Here is a 9,259-nt window from a genome sequence, read left to right as displayed (position 1 = left end):
GCCGGGAGCGCGTCGCCACGGCAACGGGCGGCCTCTGGGCGGTAAGCGGCGGGGCGGGGGAGAAGCACTGCCTCAGGAGCGGGGTGTGGAGCTCCCCGGGGCGGGGTGCCCATCTCCCGAGACGGGGTGCGGAACTCCCCGGAACGGGGTGCGGGGCTCTCCGGGGCATGATGCCGAGTTCCCTGGCGGGGTGCAGAGCTCTGCGCAGCAGGACTCACAGCCGTTCTGCCCCTGCTCTGTTCCCTGGGCTGCAGTTTAGAGCAGAGCTGGCACTGGTGACTGCCTGTGGTTTGGGACATGGTTTCTTGGGGGTTCACAAGCTGGCAGTGTTGAGGACAAACAGGCAGGGCCATGGGAGTATCTATGGTAGAGGAGGTGAATGTTTTGTGCTATTTCTCCTTAGGATTTGTACTAGGTGGTACAGAGGAGCCGTGGTAGCCTGAGCTATGTAAGATGTCAAGAGTACTATGCTTACTGTCCCACTCAGTATCTCTACACATCTTGTACTCCACAAATTAGTATGTTGTGCATTAAATAAGTTACAATCTCAAAATGTCACTTTTATAGTGAATCGTCAGTGTTCATATTTCTAACTGGGACCCATAAAGCTCAATCGTCAGCCCGGTGCTAGCATTTTATCAACAACCACGTGGAAATTTTTCTCTGAGGTGTATTTTATTACTGTTGCCTTTTAGGTGGTTCCTGGCATACCTGAAATAGCTAGTCTTAGCTGCTGCAGTTATAGCACAAGATACAGCACATTATGGTAGCTCCTGTATTTCTGTTTGTATTCTAGGTGTGTGCACAGTTTCTGCAGAGGTCAAGGCTTCCTTTTCGTCCAGGTTCCCTTTTCCTAGCTGTTCATCATTTTGTTGATCTTGTCACATCTCTGGGATCTGGGAATGATATTTTGATTTAGTTACAGGTTAAGACTTACAGGGAATGCTAGCCCATTGCCGCGATTGAGAGACGGAGACCCGGCTTGATGCAAGTCAGGATCTACTTTATTGATTACAACAGTCATTTTTATATCTTTAGACAAAGAATGAGCAGTATGTGCCTTAAGTTGATTGGTACAACAGCTAATCACCTAATACATATTACAAAAGCTGAGCTCATGATTGGTTAGCAATTAAGCAACAAAATTCATTATTACTTCTCCTTTCTCCCGGCCCCCTCCGCGTATCCCTTGGCCACTGCATCCCGCTATTGTGCGACTGACAAGGGCTCGCTGGCCTTGCTCCTTATCAGTACAGAGCCTTTCACGCTGAGTTGTTCATATCTTGTGCAACTCTCGGCTTACAAGGTCTAGCACATCCTTCCTTATCAGTTGAAACTCACTAGGAGTCCTTCTAAGAGAGATTAAGTCACCCCCGTCATCTCCCCCTTCTTGTTGCACAATAAGGACCTTCTTCACTGAATTGGCTATTAGGTTCTGCACACACTGCAGGAAACAGGGTAAACAGAGTAACAAAAGGATAAAAACAACCAAAGCGTACACAATCATTTTTACAAGGCTTCTTAACCATCCCGATAGGCCCCAACCTCCAAAAAGTTTGTCCAGCCAATCCCAGCTATCGTCCTGGTGGAGTTTAGAAACCCCATCCTTGAGTTGCTGTATACTAGTGTGAATCGATTCAGAATGATCCGAGAGGTTCATACAACACATACCATCAAAATCCTCACAGCCATGTCCTTGTGCCAAAAGCAAAAAATCTATAGCAGCTCTATTTTGCAAGGTAGCATGGCGAACACTATCTACATCTAACAAAAGACCAGACAATGCCTGACTAGTAGCATTAGTTTGTTTTGCAAGCCAGCAGCCTAACTTATCTAGAGTTGCCAAAGCTTTGCCAGCAGCAGCTCCGGGCAATAAAAGCGAGGCCGCAAAACGCTGACTAAAAGACCAAAAGTCCACATTATCATCGCAGTCAGGAGTATAGGCATGGACACTGCGTCTTGCTCTGTGAGAAAAGCGATGCTGTAAAATTGAGGAGGTGTTGGGAGTTAATACTGAGAGGCGTCCAAGACTACAGGGGCCTCCTCTTATGTGAGAAGGAATAACAGGCCAAGCTCTATCCCCACAGATAAAGAATATGCCTGGGGGTAACAAAAGGGGGGCGTTAGCAGATTTAGACAAATTTGATGCTGTATAATTACACCAAGCACTAGCATTTCGGAAAATGGGATGAATAGGAGAGACATCCCATACTTTGGACTGGTTTTTGCCTATATAATTGAATTTCACACAAAAGTCCATCCTTATTGACCCTAAAAGTTCAATTTCTTGAGGTTCCAAAGCAGCAAGCGGAAGCTGGGGAGTCCATATGTCCCAGCATTCTGTTATATTTTGAGATACATTTCTAGGTGGGAACAGTGCCTCGTGCCCAGTAACGGTCAAAAGCCTGGCAATGCTAACTTCTTTTTCTAAGCAAAACTCACACCAGCGTCCAGCAAGTGTAGCCCGACGCCACCATTTTTTCGCACAAGTATAACATTCACACAAAACCCAAGGGTCACAATTTTTGCATAAACCACAGGCAATTTCTGCAATGGACAGTTCTCGATACTTATTCATGTAATTTCTCCTTCGATGGTGGCATTTGGTTCCTCCAGTGTTGTTTTTTCTCCGGGTAATTCTTCTGTTTGCTGTCCAGAAGTCTGGTCAGAGCACTCCGGTCCCTCTCCCTTGATAAATAACGGGAGCAACTATTTTCTTTGCAATTTGTAAGTCTCCCTCTTTCAGAGCTTGTCGTCTAATATTTGCCCACACATCATGAGGATCGGGAGGATAAAGCTGCGGCTCCTCCTCTGGGTCCACTGGTCCTGGATCAAAAGGATCATCCTCTGGGGGGTACCCCGTGGCACACACCTCTAGCGGCGCAATGGATTTTTGACCCTCCGATGATAACGGGGGTATCGCAGAAGAGTCTTCCTCTCTCTCTGCTTTGTCTTTGTGACTTTTTTCCTGGGCTTTTAAAGTCTCAAAAATAGCCCTCCACCATGGAAGCATGCGCTGTGCCTCGGCATTCCCCGTAGTTGCCGCATCCCATAGTTTCACCCCCACATCATCCCAAAGTTCCCGCGTAAAAATAGTAGATGCAGTTACGGTGGGTATTTTTACTTGTACCCATTTAAGCATTGCTTTAAGATCATGTCCGGAAATATTCTTTCCATGCTTTTGAAGAAGAGCTTTCATAAGCTCATATACGTCTCTCTCAGGGGAAGACGTTTGATTCCCCATGTTTCCCACAGCTCACCTCTCTACTCCGGAGGGATTTCAGGCCGGCCGGCTCCTGCTTCCTTTCAGCAGCTCATTCAACGTTCTGTGGGACTCGCAGCATGCCACGCAGATAGGTGGTTCTTAATCCCGCATCACGTCGGGGTCACCAATTTGCCGCGATTGAGAGACGGAGACCTGGCTTGATGCAAGTCAGGATCTACTTTATTGATTACAACAGTCATTTTTATATCTTTAGACAAAGAATGAGCAGTATGTGCCTTAAGTTGATTGGTACAACAGCTAATCACCTAATACATATTACAAAAGCTGAGCTCATGATTGGTTAGCAATTAAGCAACAAAATTCATTATTACTTCTCCTTTCTCCCGGCCCCCTCCGCGTATCCCTTGGCCACTGCATCCCGCTATTGTGCGACTGACAAGGGCTCGCTGGCCTTGCTCCTTATCAGTACAGAGCCTTTCACGCTGAGTTGTTCATATCTTGTGCAACTCTCGGCTTACAAGGTCTAGCACATCCTTCCTTACCAGTTGAAACTCACTAGGAGTCCTTCTAAGAGAGATTAAGTCACCCCCGTCAGCCCATCATGCTGGCACTTCAGATCCTACAGGATTTCCAATTTTACTAGCATCCTGAGAATTACGATGGAACAAACACATGGCAGCAAGTTGGGGAGTGGCCACTGAACTCACTGCATCCAGGCATTCCAAGAAGTGCTTTCCAGTTCTATGTTTCTATATCCATAACAGTCTTCTGTGCAAACTCTGGGAGCTGACACTGAAACATGAACAGGGCATCTTGGGTTTAAAACAAGAACACAGACCCAAATAGTTTGGGGGGGCAGACAGGGGGCTGGGAGGTTAGTTTCCTGTCCTTAGTACAAGGCACCACATGTGTGCTCCAGGAAGGGAGTCTCTATATCAGATTACCTTGGTAAAGGGTGAGAAGGTGGTGTGCAGCCATTCTTGGGTCTGCATGTCCAATACCTAGCTGTCACAGATATAAAATCCTGTAATCACTCATAATTTTATCAGTCTCTGGCTTAGAAGCAGATGGGATTTTTGCTTCTATGTCCTTCTTAGTTTGGAAGGATGTTTTGGAGCCTGATTGCTGTAGTAGCTAGACATCTACTCCAGATTTCTTGTTGCATGTATTAATGGCCAATTTATATCCGTTTACTCTTGATTCACAGTTAATCTTAATCTGAAATTGTTCCTTTACCTTTCTGGCATTGACTTCAATTGTACAAGCCGACAGATTTATCACCTCTTGGTCTGTGTTTTGCCAGACTAAGGCTAGCTAAGCAAGTTCTGCTAGTGGGAAGTAGAAAGCTTTTAAATACATTTCTGAGACGGGATGGATGCTGTGTGCGGAGGGTATGCTGTCATAGACCTGGCACTTCCCTCTGGTTTGGACTTCTTCATAGGCTGACACGGGGGAGGGGATGCCTCTTCCCTGGTGTGCATGGGCAACCTTCCCCTGCCTGGTCTCTCCTCCCACTCCTCTGATGATTCCCCTGGGGCTTTGCATGACATTCAAAGCTCGTAAGGAATGCACAACTCACCCCAAATAACAGAAAACACATAGCAGAGCAGCACAAGGCATCTAGGGGCCCCATGCTGCTCCTACCCCCAACTGGGCGGGCGGTCTGAAGAGATGGGAGTACATAATGAAAAGCATTTGCTGCAGCAGCTATCTATAGTCTTTTGTGTTTGGAAGCAGGCAAGGGACAGGCGTGGCCCTGCCTGCCTGACCTCAGAGTTGACGTCAGAGAACCCCAAATGAATAACAGGGAGTGCTCCAGTGAGAGAAGCACAGCCAGGCTACCCAGCATGGAAGGTGAGACACCAGCACCACTAAACAAAAGAAGAGATAAAATGGGAGGTATTGTTCCCACAGAAGCGTACTCTGTATCCACAGTATCAAGACTCTGTCTTCAATTCAAGGTGGGCCAAAGAAATTTGGGTCTTTCTATGGGCTGACTCAGGAACACAAAATCTGTGCTTCTGATCTACTACTAGCATTTTCCCTTACCTGTTGTGCTTTCTTAACTACTTGGATGCATGCTGAAGGTTACCAGTTGCAGCTCCATATCACCTTGCACCAAGGAAACAGTTCTAGGAATGATAAGAAGGTAACAGATCTGTGTTGTGCTAAGCGGTAGGACTGTGTCTTAAGAATATTGTTACCCAAAATACTTGATTCTAATGCCACTGATATTGTCCTGTTGCTCCCAGTCACTGCAAGAGTGGAGGGCTGGATTCATCTGCCAGTCTAGGACAATGTGGTAAGAATTGGATCCAGGAGAACATAGGGTATGAGTCTCAGATTTTGATCATTTTATTGTAATGTAATACCACAGAAAGGCCTCAGTGACAGGGAAAGGCCTTGTCGGGCTAAGGCAGGTGCGGCAAAATGTAGAGGTAAACAATGTAACTTGTAAGTCTTATACACCCACCGAAGTCTTGAGTGTACAACCTAAATACTTTGTAAAATACATCTGTGTCATCAAAGAGACTGTGATTAACAAAACAAGATACAATCACAGAATCATAGAATGGTTTGGGTCGGAGAAGACCTTTAAAGATCATGTAGTCTACCCCCGCTGCCAAGGGCAGGGACATCCTTCACTAGATCAGGTTGCTTAAAGGCCCATCCAACCTGACTTTGACCACTTTGAATGCAATCACAGGAACCTACTTCCTAGTCATTGTTAAGAATGTAAACGTCTCAAAAAAAAAATCCATCACTATCAAGGAAGATATTGTGATTTTCTCATTCTTTGGTGTTCAGTGGAATCTTTTCTCCTTCAAAAACAGTGATGGAAAGGAAGTTTAGAAGATATCCTTAGATACTAATGGCAGCAATATTGGAAGTGGAGAGAAGAAACAATCATCCTGTGTCTTGTCACAGAACTTAGGAAGCGCAGGAAACAGTTGCGAGGACTTTTAAAAGATAAAAAGAGTGGTTTGTTTTATTGGCTTGTAGAGACTGTGCAGTAGAGATGGGGGAACTGAGGTAAGGATATTGGCTAAAATACTAGCCTGGAGGGATAACATTTGCACCAGTATTCTAATGGGCTTAGATTTGTGACTCAACAAGGAGGGTAAAAAGAACCAGCTGAGGAGATGTGAGGACAAAGAATGTTGAGGTGGGGTTTTGTTTTTCTTTGTTTTTGTTTTGCAGAGATCTTGGACCTAAGGATCGTGGGGAATTACCAGTGCACTGATATTTATAGGATGAAAATGACATGTCTTGTGAAATTGTTGGACACTTAATACAGTATCAACCCTGGACAAAATAGTGGAAGGGTTGACCGCACATTGTAAGAGGGAGTGATGATTTCCATTAACTATACAACCAATATACATTTCTGAGAAAGATAATTATATGTCTGTTTGGAATACTACCAGTGGAGATATGTCGATATCCTAGGAGGTTTGCATCCCTGTTTTATTCCCATGTAATACTGTGGTCTTTTAAAATCTTCTTGTTAATAATTCAGAACTTCATTAAATGATGTTGTGCATTCCATGTTGAAGGACAAAGCATGACCTTAGGCACTGCTATAATCAAGTCTTTCTGAAACACTGCCAGAGCTTTCTGAAAAATGTCTTGAAGTCTTCTCCTTTCAGGAGGATGCTCATACGCTTCATGTGATACCAACCTTCACTCTGCCTTTCATCTGTTTGGTGGGAGGCACTCTTCATCTCCTTACCCACCACAGAGTGTCTGTACCACCTGCTGCTTTCCCCATTTTAAGTAACACATTACCAAATGTGTCTGTTGCATTTACATTCAGTGTTTCTCTACATTTTGTGAACAAACATAGATTGGGGTAAAGCACCTGTCTAATAAACTGATATGGCACTTTATGCTGTATTACACTTATGTTCGTGCTATTTAAAGACCTTATGACACCATCTCAATTTGCTTTTTCTCTCTGAACAGGTTGAACTCCAGTTTGAGTTATTGTCCAGTGTGGATTTTTTTCAAAGAGGTATGAGCAAGATAGGACCCTTCAACTTCCATTGAGGGAAGTTTCAAAATTAACCTTTCTGCCTGTGTTTAGGGGCCTGATGTATGGGGATGCTGCTCCTCCAGCTGCTTTAATCAGCAGACTCAAGCTTTTCAGAGCTCCCGTTGTATTTTGGAGATAAAGACCCTGCCTTGTTCTTCTCTCCAAATGCAAAAATTATACACTGGCTGTTTCACAGTTTCTTTGGCGACTCGAAAGCCTTCAAAAATCTGTATCTTATATTGTTTCTTCCTCAGATCTCTGTCTCAATTCCCCATCTGTAAAATAGGGATAAGACTAAATTTCATACCTCCAAGAGGTGAAGCATGAGGAAAAAAAAAAAAGAATTTTGGCACATCAGAGATAGATAAGGGATTTCTGTAAGGCATTTGTCAGTAGTACATAAAAAGCCGATTAAACACTGAGCAGTAATTCATCAACTTTTGACTTAAACTCTGTTGCTGTATTTTACAATGGATGATTGTCAGCCAGCAGGGTTATTTCTAGGAGAGTTCCACAGAGCAGTTCATGGTTACAGATTGGTGGCTGTGCCCTGGAAAGCAGGAATTAAAGGATTTATTGATTGCATTAGATGACCAATAGAATATGAGTTCTCAGTTTGATGAAACAGCTAGACCAAAAGGTATTTTGAAAGGTATATAATGAGGACAACATCATAGCATAGGATAGGATAGGATAGGATAGGATAGGATAGCATAGGATAGCATAGGATAGCATAGGATAGGATAGTTCAGTTGGAAGGGACCTACAACAAGCATCTAGTCCAGCTGCAAAGAAGGATGGATTGGTATTACATACGTATATTTCATTAGTATAATAATTACTGGCACAATGTCAGAGTTCTGGGATCAGCATTTCAAACCCATTCTGGTTACAAGTTGAAAGGAGTTCTGGTTTGAGGTCTCCCCTATATTCAGAGATTGAAGGCATAGAGAGTCTTCAGTTTTAAAATGATTGTAAAATTAACTAGTATGGAACTACAACAGCACTTTCAGAAAAAGAAGTCCAATCTGTATTTGGACTGTGAGTAAATTTTGCCAGGGTCCCAGGTATGTGATACCTTCTGTGTTCCCCTGGCAGGTGACATTATTTCTTACCAATTTCCAATTTCCTGATGTTTCAAGGATCACCAGTATTATATTGCCATGTTTGCCAGCAGACATAGTACTGCTTTCCCCAAATTAGAATTCCCTATCCACATGATGTTAAAACCAGAATCACATTCGCCATTTTTTTCCTAGGAGGCTCAGATGAACAGGACTAGCAAAGGGAAAGTATCTCCCCAGTGTCCTAACCCCCAGTTCTGCAACTTCCCATTCTCTCAGCTTCATCCTGCTATTATCTCTGCTCCCAGGAACTCGTAACCTAACACAGACATCTAGCCAGTCTCCAGGGAGTCTCTGGTCCATGAATTTGGTCTTGTTTATAGCATCTGAGCCACGATGTCATCACTTTGGGGCCCCACACATAGATGGCAAGGGAGGAAACAATATAAATTATGCTGGCCCCTGCTTTCTTGTGGCGAGATCTGTACTTGCCAGAAGCTTCTAGCCTTTGTTCTGGGCTCGGAATGAGTTTCATAATGGAGAGGGAGGCACTTTCTATTCTGAGTGGAGAAAGTAGTACCAAGGAAGGTTTTAATTATCTTCCATCAGTGCAGAGCAGCCAAGCTGCTTGCAGTTGCAGGAGTTGATGAACAGTGCAGTCCCAGTCCAGTCTATTACAGTGTGAAGGGCTGCAGGAATGAACCATATTCTCACCCCGTGGTAAAAGGGTCCTTGTTGGAGGATGCGACCAATTCTTAGTAAGATCCAGAATAGAGCTCTTCCCAAGAGGAGAGGACTCCCTCTGCCAGACTTGGAGCAATAGAGTAAAGCAAACATCAATTAGAAATGGAAGAGAAGTACACAGGCTTTTCTCACCTTTGTGCCATCTCTTAACTCTGCTTGAGGTGACATTGTACTATGGAGAATGGCACT

Source organism: Buteo buteo, chromosome 18, assembly GCF_964188355.1.
Source record: "Buteo buteo chromosome 18, bButBut1.hap1.1, whole genome shotgun sequence".
Lineage (NCBI taxonomy): Eukaryota > Metazoa > Chordata > Aves > Accipitriformes > Accipitridae > Buteo > Buteo buteo.
The sequence above is the reverse complement of the archived record's forward strand: the minus strand, read 5'-3'. Positions refer to the sequence as shown.